The sequence below is a fragment of the Convolutriloba macropyga genome, chromosome 7 (genome assembly GCF_964194025.1).
Source record: "Convolutriloba macropyga chromosome 7, txConMacr16.3, whole genome shotgun sequence".
In the NCBI taxonomy this organism is placed as follows: Eukaryota; Metazoa; Xenacoelomorpha; order Acoela; family Convolutidae; genus Convolutriloba; species Convolutriloba macropyga.
Window position 1 is genome coordinate 72872062 of NC_134474.1, and position 19836 is coordinate 72891897.

Genomic DNA, 19836 nt, shown 5'->3' on the forward strand with positions numbered 1-19836 from the left:
AGGAAATGGCGCCAATCGTCGTGCTTTGTTACATAAATTTTGGGAACGTTCCCAAAGTTTATGTAACAAAGTACGTCGATTGGTGCAATTTCGTTGCATTTTTCGTGCGTTTCAGGGCCTGAAAAGCACGGAAAACGCAAGGAAATTGCACCAATCGTCTTTCTTTGTTACATAAACTTTGGGAACGTTCCCCAAATTTATATAACGAAGTACGACGATTGTTGCAATTTCGTTGCATTTTTTGGGCATTTCAGGGCCTGAAACGCACAAAAAATGCAAGGAAATTGCACCAATCGTCGTACTTTGTTACATAAATTTTTGGGAACGTTCCCAAAATTTATGTAACAAAGTACGACGATAGGTGCAATTTCGTTGCATTTTTCGGGCATTTCAGGGCCTGAAACGCACGAAAAAAGCAAGGAAATTGCACCAATCGTCGTACTTTGTTACATAAATTTTGTTAACGTTCCCAAAATTTATGTAACAAAGTACGACGGTTGGTGCAATTTCGTTGCATTTTTCGTGCGTTTCAGGGCCTCAAACGCACGGAAAACGCAAGGAAATTGCACTAATCGTCGTACTTTGTTACCTAAAATTTGGGAACGTTCCCAAAATTTATGTAACAAAGTACGACGATTGGTGCAGTTTCGTTGCATTTTCGGGCATTTCAGGGCCTGAAATGCACGAAAAATGCAAGGAAATTGCACCAATCGTCGTACTTTGTTACATAAATTTTGGGAACGTTCCCAAAATTTATGTAACAAAGAAAGACGATTGGTGCAATTTCGTTGCATTTTTCGTGCGTTTCAGGGCCTGAAACGCACGGAAAACGCAAGGAAATTGCACCAATCGTCTTTCTTTGTTACATAAATTTTGGGAACGTTCCCAAAATCTATGTAACAAAGTACGATTGTTGCAATTTCCTTGCATTTTTTGGGCATTTCAGGGCCTGAAACGCACAAAAAATGCAAGGAAATTGCACCAATCGTCGTACTTTGTTACATAAATTTTGGAAACGTTCCCAAAATTTATGTAACAAAGTACGATTGTTGCAATTTCCTTGCATTTTTTGTGCATTTCAGGGCCTGAAATGCACGAAAAAAGCAACGAAATTGCACCAATCGTCGTACTTTGTTACATAAAATTTGGGAACGTTCCCAAAATTTATGTAACAAAGTACGACGATTGGTGCAATTTCGTTGCATTTTTCGGGCATTTCAGGGCCTGAAACGCACGAAAAAAGCAAGGAAATTGCACCAATCGTCGTACTTTGTTACATAAAATTTGGGAACGTTCCCAAAATTTATGTAACAAAGTACGACGATTGGTGCAATTTCGTTGCATTTTTCGTGCGTTTCAGGCCCTGAAATGCACGAAAAATGCAACGAAATTGCACCAATCGTCGTACTTTGTACAAAAATTTTGGGAACGTTCCCAAAATTTATGTAACAAAGTACGACGATTGGTGCAATTTCGTTGCATTTTTCGTTCGTTTCAGGGCCTGAAACGCACGAACAATGCAAGGAAATTGCACCAATCGTCGTACTTTGTTACATAAAATTTGGGAACGTTCCCAAAATTTACGTAACAAAGTACGACGATTGGTGCAATTTCGTTGCATTTTTCGTGCGTTTCAGGCCCTGAAATGCACGAAAAATGCAACGAAATTGCACCAATCGTCGTACTTTGTACATAAATTTTGGGAACGTTCCCAAATTTTATGTAACAAAGTACGACGATTGGTGCAATTTCGTTGCATTTTTCGTTCGTTTCAGGGCCTGAAACGCACGGAAAACGCAAGGAAATTTCACCAATCGTCGTACTTTGTTACATAAATTTTGGGAACGTTCCCAAAATTTATATAACAAAGTACGACGATTGGTGCAATTTCGTTGCATTTTTTGGGCATTTCAGGGCCTGAAACGCACGAAAAATGCAAGGAAATTGCACCAATCGTCGTACTTTGTTACATAAATTTTGGGAACGTTCCCAAAATTTATGTAACAAAGTACGACGATTGGTGCAATTTCGTTGCATTTTTCGTGCGTTTCAGGCCCTGAAATGCACGAAAAATGCAACGAAATTGCACCAATCGTCGTACTTTGTACATAAATTTTGGGAACGTTCCCAAAATTTATGTAACAAAGTACGACGATTGGCGCAATTTCGTTGCATTTTTCGTTCGTTTCAGGGCCTGAAACGCACGGAAAACGCAAGGAAATTGCACCAATCGTCGTACTTTGTTACATAAATTTTGGGAACGTTCCCAAAATTTATATAACAAAGTACGACGATTGGTGCAATTTCGTTGCATTTTGTGGGCATTTCAGGGCCTGAAACGCACGAAAAATGCAAGGAAATTGCACCAATCGTCGTACTTTGTTACATAAAATTTGGGAACGTTCCCAAAATTTATGTAACAAAGTACGACGATTGGTGCAATTTCGTTGCATTTTTCGTGCGTTTCAGGCCCTGAAATGCACGAAAAATGCAACGAAATTGCACCAATCGTCGTACTTTGTACATAAATTTTGGGAACGTTCCCAAAATTTATGTAACAAAGTACGACGATTGGTGAAATTTCGTTGCAATTTTCGTTCGTTTCAGGGCCTGAAACGCACGGAAAACGCAAGGAAATTGCACCAATCGTCGTACATTGTTACATAAAATTTGGGAACGTTCCCAAAATTTATATAACAAAGTACGACGATTGGTGCAATTTCGTTGCATTTTTTGGGCATTTCAGGGCCTGAAACGCACGAAAATTGCAAGGAAATTGCACCAATCGTCGTACTTTGTTACATAAATTTTGGGAACGTTCCCAAAATTTATGTAACAAAGTACGACGATTGGTGCAATTTCGTTGCATTTTTCGTGCGTTTCAGGCCCTGAAATGCACGAAAAATGCAACGAAATTGCACCAATCGTCGTACTTTGTACATAAATTTTGGGAACGTTCCCAAAATTTATGTAACAAAGTACGACGATTGGCGCAATTTCGTTGCATTTTTCGTTCGTTTCAGGGCCTGAAACGCACGGAAAACGCAAGGAAATTGCACCAATCGTCGTACTTTGTTACATAAATTTTGGGAACGTTCCCAAAATTTATATAACAAAGTACGACGATTGGTGCAATTTCGTTGCATTTTGTGGGCATTTCAGGGCCTGAAACGCACGAAAAATGCAACGAAATTGCACCAATCGTCGTACTTTGTTACATAAATTTTGGGAACGTTCCCAAAATTTATGTAACAAAGTACGACGATTGGTGCAATTTCGTTGCAATTTTCGTTCGTTTCAGGGCCTGAAACGCACGGAAAACGCAAGGAAATTGCACCAATCGTCGTACTTTGTTACATAAAATTTGGGAACGTTCCCAAAATTTATATAACAAAGTACGACGATTGGTGCAATTTCGTTGCATTTTTTGGGCATTTCAGGGCCTGAAACGCACGAAAAATGCAAGGAAATTGCACCAATCGTCGTACTTTGTTACATAAATTTTGGGAACGTTCCCAAAATTTATGTAACAAAGTACGACGATTGGTGCAATTTCGTTGCATTTTTCGGGCATTTCAGGGCCTGAAACGCACGAAAAAGCAAGGAGATTGCACCAATCGTCGTACTTTGTTACATAAAATTTGGGAACGTTCCCAAAATTTATGTAACAAAGAAAGACGATTGGTGCAATTTCCTTGCATTTTTCGTGCGTTTCAGGCCCTGAAATGCACGAAAAATGCAACGAAATTGCACCAATCGTCGTACTTTGTTACATAAAATTTGGGAACGTTCCCAAAATTTATGTAACAAAGTACGACGATTGGTGCAATTTCGTTGCATTTTTTGGGCATTTCAGGGCCTGAAACGCACGAAAAACGCAAGGAAATTGCACCAATCGTCGTACTTTGTTACATAAATTTTGGATACGTTCCCAAAATTTATGTAACAAAGTACGACGATTGGTGCAATTTCGTTGCATTTTTTGGGCATTTCAGGGCCTGAAACGCACGAAAAACGCAAGGAAATTGCACCAATCGTCGTACTTTGTTACATAAATTTTGGGAACGTTCCCAAAATTTATGTAACAAAGTACGACGATTGGTGCAATTTCGATGCATTTTTCGTGCGTTTCAGGCCCTGAAACGCACGAAAAACCCAAGGAAATTGCACCAATCGTCGTACTTTGTTACATAAATTTTGGGAACGTTCCCAAATTTTATGTAACAAAGTAGGACGATTGGTGCAATTTCGTTGCATTTTTCGGGCATTTCAGGGCCTGAAACGCACGAAAAATGCAAGGAAATTGCACCAATTGTCGTACTTTGTTACATAAATTTTGAGAACGTTCCCAAAATTTATTTAACAAAGTACGACGATTGGTGCAATTTCGTTGCATTTTTCGTGCGTTTCAGGCCCTGAAATGCACGAAAAATGCAACGAAATTGCACCAATCGTCGTGCTTTGTTACATAAATTTTGGGAACGTTCCCAAATTTGTGTAACAAAGTACGACGATTGGTGCAATTTTGTTGCATTTTTTGTGCTTTTCAGGGCCTGAAAGGCACGAAAAACGCAAGGTAATTGCACCAATCGTCGTACTTTGTTACATAAATTTTGGGAACGTTCCCAAAATTTATGTAACAAAGTACGACGATTGGTTGCAATTTGCTTGCATTTTTCGTGTGTTTCAGGCCCTGAAAAGCACGAAAAATGCAACGAAATTGCATCAATCGTCGTACTTTGTTACATAAAATTTGGGAACGTTCCCAAAATTTATGTAACAAAGTACGACGATTGTTGCAATTTCGTTGCATTTTTCGTGCGTTTCAGGGCCTGAAACGCACGAAAAATGCAAGGAAATTGTACCAATCGTCGTACTTTGTTACATAAATTTTGGGAACGTTCCCAAAATTTATGTAACAAAGTACGACGATTGATGCAATTTCGTTGCATTTTTCGGGCATTTGTCCGGTACGACTGGAGTCAAATATGACTTCCAGAAAAGACTAATTGAAAGACTTTATTATTTAAATAAATAAAGACTGAAAATACTCTTCCATGATTGGATAAAAAAGGGAATAATATATTTTCCTTTTTATCCTTTAGATGTTTACCCATTTACCCCTCTTCTCAGAAGAGAAAGTTATTTAGTTAGTACCAGTTCACCACCTGATATAATAATAAAGTATATTTCTCTCTCTCTACTCCGCTCTTGTTTTGTATTGAGATATACGTTAGACTTTAGCATTGGGGCCCGTGCACTGTCTACTGAAGCTCAGATAGAAGAGTAACAGACTAGAGATATAGAACTTTAGTTAGTCAGGTAAGCCTTAAGAGTACACCTTATTCTTGAGACAACCATAAGACAGTTCCAGAAGTATCCTAATAAAGGTAAGCTCAGAACACGCCTTATCTGGTGCGATCAGTGCTGAACTAAATTGGGTAAACAAACAGAAAAAACATCGAAAAAATAACAAAAGTATTGTTGGTAAACATAACAAATAAAAGGAAAATTAGAATGGCTTACAACTACAATGAACAAACATATACTAGCAATTTTTTAATACCATTTACAATTGCTAACGGTTGTCCACTAGAAAATCGTGAAACTATCTACAGAATAATAATAAATTTGAAAAACAACCTCTTTAAAAAACAAAACATATACAACAAATTAACATACATAGAAACCATCTAGTACATTACCTACCAGTAATACTACTGGATAGAGATCAACATAACAAACATTACGCATTCACACTAACAGCTGAAAAAGGAAATAAAAAGATATTTTTCAATTTCCAAAATGAAACATCACTATCGGATATGTTTAAAATATTCTTGAAAAGACATGAGGAATCACAAGATAAAACAAAATTGACAGCTATAACATCCACTACGTACGAAACACTAAGGAATACAGCCGAATACCTGAACGAACATCGTCAACAAATACAGTCAGTGAACGATAAATTAAGATTTGATATAAAAAATTATAACAATTGGCTAACAAAAATAATTGAATTAAAACCAGAGTTGAAAACAACAACATTAGATATAATAAAAATAGTATCTGAATATACATTCCTATTTTGGTTAGATAACTTCGAACACATTAATGAAAAACGAGTCCAATTCGGAAAAACATTACCGGAGGAAATTGGTCATTTATGTGACGAACTCCAAAACATTTGGAATAGTGAACACTATTCAGAACATTTTGAAAACACATTAAAAATATGCTCCGATAGCATAAACTTCATCGAAGGATTACAAAGTCATGTAAAAATCACGGATCAAAGTCAGACAGGATCTTCTTCATTTAACTTATCAAGAAGTCTAACATCCACATCAACACCTAAAGACATTCAAACAAATAATAGCTTACAAATAAAAAAAAAATCAACACTAAAACCTGATAAACAATTAACATCGAATTTATTTGAAAATCAACAAAATATAGACGAAGACATAGATATCTCAGATTCCGAAGAAAGAGAGATAAGATTTGAAAATCAATTACCACCATCAGTGAACCAAAATGCTCGACGGAAATATCCAATGAGAGATAATAGAAACAATACCTATATTAGTTCTCTAAATGACAACCAAGAATATCACGAACAATAATGGAGAGAACAAACAAATAATTACATAGAACTAAAAAATGAAATAACAGCTACAGTAACAAATCACACAAATAAACTAATAGATGATCTGGAAATGAAATATCAACAGATGAATAAAAGAATGGAAAAAAGACAAGAAGAAGCACTAGAAATGGTATTCAACAGACTAGATAAAACACTGGATAACATAAATAGACAAACAAACCTCAGAACAGAAAATGAACAATTATTCACTAACAGGAATATAGACAATACCATGAACGAAAATATACAAATTAATAATAGACAATACAATCGACAACAAGAAAACCGGAATAGAAGAACCAATTCTATCACAACAGAAGAAAGAGAAACAACCGTAGTAGAACCTCCTCTACCCTTTTATAAATAATTGACATCAATGAGTATAAACGAAGAACCTCAAATAGAACAAAACATCAGCAGTGGTTCAGTACCAACAACAATAAGACCTTTCGATGGTACAGACCCAGCATATACTGTTGAAGAATACTTAAACAGTAAAGTTGCAGCTATGATATTTAGCAGTGGAATAGAACCAGTAAACAAACCTGGACATCATCAATGGAAAGTAAAAAGAGCAGCTTTAATACTACATACCCTACAAGGACCAGCACAAAAATGGTATTCAACACTTCCAAGTGCAACAAAATTAGATTGGGAGACATTTTGCAAAGAATTTTCAGATATGTTCGATTCTGAAAAGTCAAAACAACAAGCAAAAATAATATTACAACAACTACAAAAACATACAAACGAATCACTAAGATCATTAGCACTGAGAATAGAAACTCTCGTAAAAACTGCATATTCATTATCCACAGAAGATTACAGAAATAGTGTAATGAACCAAACATTTATTAGATGTTTAGATAACGAACTAAAAACAGCAGCATTAAAAAAGCATGCGAATCATAAACAAACGCCAAGAGAACCGGAAATGCCATTCAAAGCATTGGTAGAAAAAATAGACCAGATGGATCTAACAAGAACTATAACAAATAATCACAAACGACTATATGAAGTTAATCAGTGGAGTCAGGCATGACTTCCAAAAAGGAATATTTAATATTTGAAAGACTTTATTCAGAAAAAGACTGAAATACTCTTTCCTGATTGGATAAAAATGATATATTATTTTATCCTCCTTTCCCTTTATGTGTTTACCCATTTTCCCTCTCTCAGCAGAAGAGAAAGTAATTTAGTCAGTACCAGTTACCATCCTGATTTAATAATAGAGTATATTTCTCTCTCTCTACTCCGCTCTTGTTTAGTATTGAGATAAACGTTAGACCGTAGCATTGGGGCCCGTGCACCTTCTACTGAAGCTCAGATAGAAGAGTAACAGACTAGAGGAATAGAACTTTAGTTAGTCAGGTAAGCCTTAAGATTAACTAGTATTCTTGAGACAACCATAAGACAGTTCAGGAAGTACCCTAACAAAGGTAAGCTCTAGAACACGTCTTATCTGGTGCGACCAGTGCTGAACTAAATTGGGTAAACAATTCTAATTTCTGAGGGATATAACAAAAACTATTGTTAGAAAAACAGATAGGATTAAAATTCAAAGAATAACAAATGGCTTCCAAATTTGATACACAATCAAACCATAAAAACGAATTAACACCTTTTGTTATCGCAAATGATTGTCCACAAGAAAATACAGAATTGATTTACAGAATAATCCTAAATTTGAAGAGAAACCTCTTCAAAGAGACAGATCATATACAACAAATAAAAATCAACCGCAACCATTTGACACACTATCTACCAGTAATACTACTGAATAGTGATAGATACAACAGAAACTATACATTTGTATTAACAAATGAAAATAACAACAGAAGAACATATTTTAATTTCCAAAATGAAACAACATTATCGGAAATGCTAAAAATATTTTTAAAAAGACATGAAGAATCACAGGATAGAACAAAACCAACAGCAATAACATCCACAACATACAACATAATAAGAAACACAAGTGGATATCTCAATGAAAGTCGTCAACAGGTACAGTCTGTGAATGACAGATTAAGATTTGACATCAAAAACTATAATAATTGACTGACAAAAATAATAGAACTAAAACCAGAAATAAAAACAGCATCAATAGATATCATAAAAATAGTATCTGAATTTACTTTCCTCTTTTGGTTAGACAATTTTCAACATATAAACGAAAAACGAATACAGTTCGGAGAGACATATCCTGACGAAATAGGATATCTCTGTGATGAACTCAAAAATATTTGGGATAAAGAATATTATTCAGAAAATTTTGAAAGTACGTTACAGATCAGTTCAGACAGTATTAATTTCATTGAAGGAATAGAAAATTACGTGAAAATACTGGATCAAGGACAATCAGGATCATCATCATTTAATATAACAAAAAGTTCAACATCAACGTCAACACCAAAAGATACACAACTGAGCAACAATTCACAAGTAAAACAAAAATCAACAATAAAACCAGATAAACTATTAACATCAAATTTATTCGGAAACAACAATAATACAATAGAAGATGTAGACAATTCTGATTCAGATGAAAGAGAAATTAGATCTGACAATCAATTTCCACCATCGGTAAACCAAAACAGACGAAAATACCAAAACAAGGACGAAATTAACAGCAACAGAATGTACATCAACTCGGTAGATAACAAATATAGAAACCAAGAACAAAATTGGCAACAACAACAATATAATTATGAAGACTTAAAATACGAAATTACACAAACAGTAACAAAACATACTAATAAATTAATAAATAACCTAGAAGAAAAATATCATCGAATGAGCCAAAATATGGAAAAAAGACAAGAAGAAGCACTAGAAATGGTAATCAATAAATTGGATAGAACTCTTGACAATCTACAAGGACAAAATAACTATAGAACGGAATACGAACATCCATTACATAACAGAAATCAAGAAAATCCTTTTCATAACAGAAACCATGAACATACAACAAATGAAAACATACAAAATACTGATAGACATAGTAATCAACAACAAGGAAATCAAAATAGAAGAACAAATTCAATCACAACAGAAGAAACGGAAACAACAGTAGTAGAACCACCTTTACCATTTTATAAACAATTAACATCAATGAGCATAAACGAAGACCCTCAAATTGAACAAAACATTAGCAGTGGTTCAGTACCAACAACAATAAGACCATTCGATGGAACAGACCCAGCATATACTGTTGAAGAATATTTAAATAGCATTGTCGCTGCTATGATATTCAGCAGTGGCATTGAACCGGTAAATAAACCAGGACATCATCAATGGAAAGTAAAAAGAGCAGCGTTAATACTACATACTTTACAGGGACCTGCACAAAAATGGTATTCGACACTTCCAACAAACAAAATTAGATTGGGAAACATTTTGCAAAGAATTTTCAGATATGTTTGATTCGGAAAAATCAAAACAACAAGCAAAAATCATATTACAACAATTACAAAAACATACAAACGAATCACTAAGATCATTAGCATTAAGAATAGAAACTCTTGTCAAAACTGCTTATTCTCTATACACAGAAGATTACAGAAATAGTGTTATGAACCAAAAGTTCATAAGATGTTTAGACAACGAATTAAAAAACGCAGCATTAAAGAAACATGCAAACCACAAACAAACTCCACGAGAACCAGAAATGCCATTCAAAACATTAGTAGAGAAAATAGACCAAATGGATCTAACAAGAACAATAACTAATAATCACAAAAGATTATATGAAGTAAACCAGAGTACAACAAATATTAATGAAGATCTAAAACAAATGAATATAGCCTGTAATAATATAAATGAACTTAATCAAAACGACTTAGAACAATTCGAAGGAACAATATGCAATGTTCTAAACGGAATTAACAATACATATGACAAAAAGAATTTTAAAGGAAGACCAAAGTTTGCACTGTTTTGTAGCTATTGTAGCTCACATGGACACACAAAGGGAAGATGTTTCAAGAGACCACGTCGAGGTAGTGTTACAAGACCGAAAGAAAGATCATTTTACAGTCACATGAGAAACAATCAAAACTTACCAAATAGAAGAATTGACTCAAATAATGTCAATGGCAGACAACTACCACCGACATCACCAATATATAACAACTCCAGAAGTCGGACACCATACAGATCACATTCAAGAAATAACTACCATAATAGAAACTCCAGAGATAGTAGAAACAATCAAGGATATCAAAGATCAAATAATTATAATAACAGAAGTACTAGTTATAACAGGAATAACTACAATAGAAACAGAAGCAACAGTTATCATAGAAGCAACAGCTATAACAAATATAATAATAATAATAATAACAGATCAAATTCAAGATACAATGACAGAAATAATTCAAGACAACAATCACCTTATGATAGTAACAAAAACAATAATAATAATAATAATAATCGACAAAGATACAACAGTAGAGATTCAAATAGAAACGATAACTATAGACAACGTTCTAATAGTAACAATAGAAATCATTCAAATAACAATAGCAGAGATAATAGAGGATACTCATCCCAACGAGAACAAAATAACAGACATTATTCAAAAGAACGGAGAAATAATGGAAACAACAATAGCAAAAACAGAATAAATAGCGTAGGACAAGAAAAATCAAATAACGATCCACCAGGAATCGACGAATATGAGTACACATCAGAGTCCTCTGACGAAGATCAAGAAATACTAGATAAATTTTACAATGCCAATGAAAATACATGCAATACTGTAAAAAATACATTAGAAAGCAACCCAACATGGATATTACCAATGTATCAATATCAGAAATTTGAACAGGACTTTACAAAACAAAAACCTATGTTGGAAATAGATTTTCTATTAGATTCAGGAGCAACATTAAACTTACTAAATGAAGATACATGGAATGAAATCAAATACAATAACCCAGAAATGATCTTGGACAAAGCAAGCAAAACACTAACAGCTGCAAATAATACAAAAATAGACACATTCGGAACAGTAACACTGAATTTAACACCAGACAGAATTTCTAACAATAGAAACAAACCACAAAACAATTTTTGCATTCACTTCTATGTAACACAATGCAATCATAATATACTGGGTACACCATTCTTCAAAGAATATATCGAGACGATAAATGTTAATACCAACAAACTAACATTAAATACAAATACAAATTTAGACAACGATATTATATTCTACATGAATAGTACTAAAGGTTATCCTTACTACTCTCGATTATACACAATCATTAATAGAGAAACAATCTATATAGAACCAAATCAACAGAAAAGCATAACATTTCCAATACCAATATTTAAACAAATGAAACACTCAAATGATAAAACAATACAGAAATCGAAATTCTATTTCGAACCAATAAACAAATATCATAACGTATCATTTACAGACATAAAGGATTTTTCCTCAGACGAAGAATACTTTATGGACATACTATTGATCAACAAAAATAGACACCGAATAACAATAAATACAGGACTCATTGGTTTCATGAACAAAAATATTAGCTTCAAAAAACAAGATAACGAACTATACCAAACTAACTCTATCGACTTATTCCAAGCACTATACCATCTGACATACGAAAATGAAAACGATATCGATGAAATATTAAACATACAAGAAAACGAAACTATTGAACAAGTCGCAACATTTGAAAGAAAACCAAACTTCAAATGCAAATTTAATATTAACAAATATTCAGAACAAGAAAAAGAATTCATAACAATGTTTGATTTTCAACATTCACACTTAACACAAGAAGAATTTGAAAAAGTAGTAAAAATCATATTAGACTATAGACAAGTCTACGCAACAACAAAATTTGACGTGGGAAAAACAAAAGTAAAATTGAACTTACCAATAAAAAAAGATGCAATATTCAAAAAACAAAGAATAAGTAAAGTACCTATACATCTTCGAGAACGAATACAAAAACTATTAGATGTTCTCAAAAAATATGACATAATTGCACCTGTAAATAAAGAACAATTATCAACAGGAAATACATTCACAAACCCGGTAATAATACTACGAAAAGGAGAATCTTTAAAGATTGTACTAGACGCAAGATATTTGAACAGCATGATAGATGAATCAAAGTGCAACTGGCCAATTGAACCAGTTGATGTAGCTTTAACAAGAATAAACGGAACAATATTCACAACAGCAGATCTTAATAGTGCATATAACCAAATACCATTAGACGAAGAATCGATGAGATATACACATTTCACAATTGGAAACGAACAATATTGTTTTAAAAGATTATTCTACGGAATATCAATCGGACCAGCAGCATTTGCATCAATACTAACACATTTCCTTTACACTTTGATCAGAAAAGGAACAGTTATCACTTACGTAGACGATATCTTTATACAAACAAATTCTTATGACCAAATGTTTGAAACACTAATCGAATATCATAAAGTACTGCTTAAAGAAAATCTCAAAGCAGCACCCGATAAAACATACTTCATGTTAAAGAAAGTAAAATTCTTAGGTCAGATTATCGAAGACAAAAAAGTAAAACCACTTACATCACGAATTGATGGATTCCAAAAACTGGAACCTCCAACAAGTATGAAAGCTTTACAGCGATACCTCGGAACAATAAATTTCTTAGCCAAATACGTCTATGGAATGCAACCAATATTACAACCATTATACAATCTATTACACAAAGAAAATGGTTTCAAATGGACTAAAGAACATCAAAAAATATTTGAACAAATGAAAAAAACAATAACACATAACCTAGAATTAACAATACCAGATACAACAAAACCATTTTACATTATAACAGATGCGTCCAACACAGGCATTGGAGCAGCATTACTGCAACAACATCCAACTGAAAAGAAAATGCGATTAATATCAGCAAATTCTAGACTTTTCACACCGATTGAAATGAGACTATCTACACTAATTAGAGAATGTTCAGCGATTATTTTCGCACTCACAGAATACGAATTCTTATTAACAGGTTCAAATCACCCAATTATTTTATTTACAGATCATAAGCCAATCATTTACCTTTTTACACAAAAGAATAAACCAAACCATAGAGTTTACAGATTTCAATTGATACTAATGAAATTTCCTAACTTACATATTATATGGACTGAAGGAAAAAACCTAGCTTTACCAGACCTACTCAGTAGAACAATAGATGAAGAAAATTTTACAAAAACACGTGATATTACAGTGGAAATACCTGAAAACATAAAATTCTTCTTTGCAAAAACACCATTTGCAAATAACCTAGAATGCAAATACAGCATTTGCAACAATACAAACAACGATAACAAAGACACAACACATTATCCAGTTCTAGCCAATATACATAACAACTACTTTGAAATTAACATTGATAAAAACGAATACCATCCGATATCATATGAAAAATATAATACCGAAACCAAAACAAATTTAGTACCGAAATATAAACCAAAAACAAAAAACTGGCAATCACCAATTGTTGAAAAAGATGACTTAATCATAAAGAAAAACCAAAAAGGACCATACATAACTCATCATGACGATGACTATCTTAGATTAATCAACAATGTAAAACAAGAACAAAATTTCGACCATGCAAAAATAACAGATATTTTCTATGATGAAAAAACAAAAGTAACAGAAGAGTTGATTAAAGAAACACAAATAATAGATCCAGTACTTCATAAAGTCAAAATGTGGAAAAAAAATAACAATAAACAACATTCAGTAACAATGGACATACGCGGAAATAAAGGACTATTCGCGTATTACAGAAAGTTTAAATCAATTACAATTGACGAAAAAACTAACATAATGAAAATGATTATTCGAATAAAAAAACAAACAATACAAAGAATCTGTTTACCACTAACATTACTATTATGTGTTTTTTACGAAAACCATTGCGTAGATACAGTTGGTCACACGGGACTTGAAAAAACAAAAAGAAACATAATGGAAAAATATTACTTCCCGAACTTAACAACTTGGATCAAGATACTGATCGCAGACTGCATACAATGTCAAACAAACAAAGTTTTCGCTAACACAAAAACAAAAAGTAAGCAAGAACAATTAGCACCTACAAAAACATACTTTAATGAAATGATTATGATAGACACAAAAGGTCCAATACATCCTACATCTGAAGGAAATAATTTTATCTTTGTGATAGTAGACGCATTCTCACATTACGTAACAATAATGTGTGCGCCTCAGAACAATGCACGCTATGCAGTTACAGCATTATTTGAACATTGGTTTATGAAATTCGGACTACCCGAAGAAATTCGTTCCGATAACGGATCGGAATATATAAATACAGAATTAACACACCTTTGTAATTACTTTGAAATCGAATTTAAACCAAGCACAACATATGCACCCTGGACAAACGGATTAGTGGAAGGAACTAATAGAATAATTGGACAATTTATCAGAACATTACTCAACGAAAAGTACCAAAACTGGTCTAGAAAAGCAAAATTCTTTCCGTATGCATATAATACGCAATACCAGACAAGATTAGGCATGTCACCTTATGAAGTTGTTTTCAACCAAAAACCAAGAAAACCAACAAAGATTAAACTTGGAACAACTACAGACGAGATGGGAAACTGTAACCCAACAAGAACAAGCGCATGCAAAACACAACCCGCACATACTCACTTAGATAAACAATTCAGTCACCCAAAAATAGCAAAACTACAAAACGGAACGTTCGCAAAATGGTTTCTTGACAAAGAAAAACATTATAATGACACATATCAAACCATAACAAAAATATTACGAAACAGAAAAAGGTTAACTGATGAATTAAATTCAAGGTTCAGAACAGCGAAACCACTTGATAAAAACACATTCGTCCTGATCACAAATCAACAACAGATTGACGGAGTATCAAAGAAACTACTACCTCTAAAAACAGGACCATATTTAATTGTTGATAAACCCACAGAAACAACATACATACTGAAGGACAATACTGATAAACACATTACAATACATAGAAATCATATTGTACCATACTTTCCGAAAGAAAAACATATTAAACTAGAATCACAAAATTACTTATTGACAAATGAAATTCCAATCTTAAAACAACCCAATACTCAACAAAAATCCAAGAATTATATACAACCTGATGAGATCACACGATCTCACAGTTACAATCTTCGAAAGAAGAAAATAACAATTCCAAAACCTTAGTAACAATCCCCTCGAGAAAATATTACTATAAATAATAATAATAATAATAATAATAATAATAATAATAATAATAATAATAATAATAATAATAATAATAATAATAATAATGTTAATAATACAACTAATAATGCTATAGTACCGTAAATCCATACTAAACTACTAGTGCAATAGACTAAACTAGCCTACAAATATTTATTCTACAACTAATGATTCAGCTGGCACAGTAATATCATTGCAGACACAGCGATACAACAGTTAAACTGCTATAAATTATTCATTTCACTAGTTCCATCTTTAATTTGTGTTCAGTATTTCACCAATATACATAGTATGTTCAGTATTTATACACGACACACACAAAACCCCCTAACCCGAACCTTGTGTGTCATAACCCCCCCCCCCCCCCCACACTATCAAAAGATAAAACAAAACATATAAATTAGAATTACACTACAAATATAAATAACAAACAGAACAAATATAAAAAGAGCATTACTAAAAGGTGCTCCAATCTACCTAACCTCTAACCCATAGAACTTATATAAATCACCTCAAATGCATCCACTATATTTCAACTAATGAAAAGACTAATTGAGTTATAACAATTATTAACTTACACCACTAACACCTTTTAGTAACATGGATAAACATTTATAAAAGACAAAAAAGGGAAAATACACATAAAAAGTTGTAACAGTTAATGTTCACCGACACACCTCTGTACTGACAATGTCCAAAACCGAAGAGTCTGTACTAACTGACAACAGCATACATCCCCATCATACATCGCTACCATACATTTTCATCAAAACAATAAACAAATATACAAATAACAAATGATAATATCCATACAGGATATACTAAAACAAATGGGTATTGATAGTAGCCCGTGAAACCCCGTCTAAAGATTAACACGGGTAAATTCTCACGTAAACAAGAAAGCAAGTAACACAATAATTCAAGTAACAAAAAGTATGTTTTAAATGTTCAAAAGCTTTGAACTGGAATAGACGTTATGAGATAGTTGATATCTACAATAAACAAACAGTAGTAGCAAAGATCAAATAATCAAAAGCTACAAGAGTGTTATAATAACGTAAACACTCTCGAAATGGAATAGATATTTCGAAGCTGTTAACAATTCAGAATAATACATTTACGGAATAATAGGGCAACAAAGATGACTAACCACATAGGAAAACGATGAAAATAAGGAAACAGAACTAATTAGATTAACGATGTAAACACAATTAACGTACACCGTGGTATAATGACCGTATAAACGAAGAACGGAAATTAAGAACAAATAAGTGTACGAAAGCAAATACGAATAACAGTCTGTAATGACTAGCATAACGTGCTATTGAGATAATATAAGGATCCGAATACATCGTTGCAAATACGTCTTCCATAACACAATAGGATATCTTCATCGCACATTCAACAACATCTAAAACACAAGAATACATGTTTCACTTCACACCCAATACAGATCTTTCACACATTTCATTAACATGATCAATGAAACCGCCAATTATCATTTATAAGTTTAGCCAACGTAACAAAACATTCGGCTTACAACACATTCGGCGAAATGAACATTTAATATATTTTGCAGTACACTTTGCAAAAACCGGAATATACGTCATTAACTAACACGTCATTTAAAATACGGACGTCATATACCTCGTTAGTACATCTCATTAGTGAGAAAACGGACTTTATATATCTCATTAGTGAAAATACGGACATTATTATTCTAACAAACGCCAACAACTAAAATGTCAGAGACATCATTAGTAAAGAAACGGACGTTATCTTTAGAAACCCAAACTAAAACTAAAACCAATTAAAGGGAAGAAAATACCAAATTGACACCATCAATTATGAACAAAGATATCTTAAACAACGAACGTTAGAGACAAACAGTCTCTATGCAGACGCAATTAGTAACAAAAACATACCAATCAACATTTTCACCTAACACAATGGTGATTAAACAAGACAGGTCTTACTAAGATCATTAGTAGATGAAATAAACATTTCAACTACGTCAATACTTCGTTTATGGCAATAATTAAAATCTGCAGAGTTGCACCATCTGCAGAGTTGCACCATCAAAGGCATACAACCGAAATACATATAGCTAATTAGAACAAAAGGTACCAAGCTAATTGGTAAGAACTGGCACCACTAACCATCCCGCCAACGCCACCAGCCATCACTAACTAACCATCCTAATGATAGGGAGAACACTTCAAAACAGAAGAAATAGCATAATTGGCAGAGAAACAACAAACTAAGCTTATTGATACCATATAATTGGCACCAAGAAAGAATTAACATACCATGATGAAAGCACACCATCTAACCATCAAACAAATGTCAATATACAAATTACAAGGAAAACAAAATCTCGAGAACCAAGAATATCGTAAAAATCAGAAGAGTAACCAATTCATCAAACGAGGAAACTAACACCATAATTGGACCCAGTAATTATTGAAATTGACAACTTAAAATCCAAAAAATGAAAAACGGAAGATATGAAAATGTCACCAACATTATAGAGAGCCTTCGAAAAGAAAGTAAAAATCACAATTCTGATTTTGCCTCGCACAAACCACAACCGTTAAACTTGTTCAAAGAACTGAAAAAATTTGCGAAAAAACTCAGCTAAGCTGAAAATTCTAAATTCCACAAATACAAAATTTAGTCTTAAGACTAAAAATATTCTATCTCAAAAAGAAATTCATATATTTCAATATATCTAATACCTAAACAAATTTTGTATCACTTCATAACTTGTCTCATATTTATCATAACTCTTTCATTTATCCTTTTCACTCAACAATTCAACAACACCAGGTAAACTGAATCCTTTTAACTACGCATTAAACTATTTGAATTTCTTCTCCGAAAGATTAATCCATCACTACAGTCACCACAGTGATGAAAAACCACCAATGATAAAAGTGTCAGAGTTTTTGCACTCTTTGAACAGAAAACAGTTTTGTATAAAAATCCAAGTCCAAAGAGAAAACTTTGCAAAATTAGATTACTCATTTGGAAACCACATTCATTTTGATAACGATAGTATAAGAACAACAATTTGTAAATTCTCCGATAAAGATTGTTTATTTATTATTGAAGGAAAAACAGAAAGCGGACAAGAAGCAAAACTATTTTGGGGAGAAAAACATTTTGAATTACTAAAACACATAACCATTTGTAACGAAACAATCACAGAGTATAACTTACTGAAACAACAGATCCAAACAGATCGATGTATTGACCTTAACAAACTAAAAACAGTTTTTATAGTTGTATGTAAAAAAGACGCTATAACACTTATAGACGATACAACACTTCTTGACGATAAAACCACAGAGTAAAACTTTAACAAATATATTATAACACATACTTTAGGATATGATACCAGTAATCGTAATAGTAATCTACAGATAGATACTGTATAATAATATCTGTAGTGCGGCACAGTTAAGTGTCAGTTACAATCGAGCAAATAACTGTCACTCTTCAGTGCAGCATTACACCTCACATTTACATAATTAATAACAAAGTTTCACATTTTATTTACCAGTTTCAAAAATAGATTTCAACGAATCCTTAATAACAATCTACTTTATACTATCTAAAGTAATATTCTTCCTAACAATACTCCTAGTACCTTGCATTGTAATAATATCGACATATTTAACTATTGTAACAATAAGCGAAGTTATACGCAACCGCCGAGTCGTATATGCAAGCCCACCAGTACAATAACCCGATGCATGAAACCCACTCCGAGATTTACCACATATGTAAAACAAACATAGATATTGTCGAATTAGAAATATTTAAATTTATAAAAATTGCAATTATAATATACTTCTTCGTACGTATGTGCTTAGGACTAATAGAATAT

At 33.0% G+C, this 19836-nt stretch overlaps 1 protein-coding gene across 1 annotated transcript in view; it reads left to right on the forward strand.

Moving 5' to 3' along the window:
• The window catches only part of LOC142342517 (uncharacterized), a 92283-nt gene that overhangs the window by 2160 nt on the left and 70287 nt on the right, over positions 1-19836 (forward strand). The gene's annotated exons all lie outside the window — the stretch shown is intronic.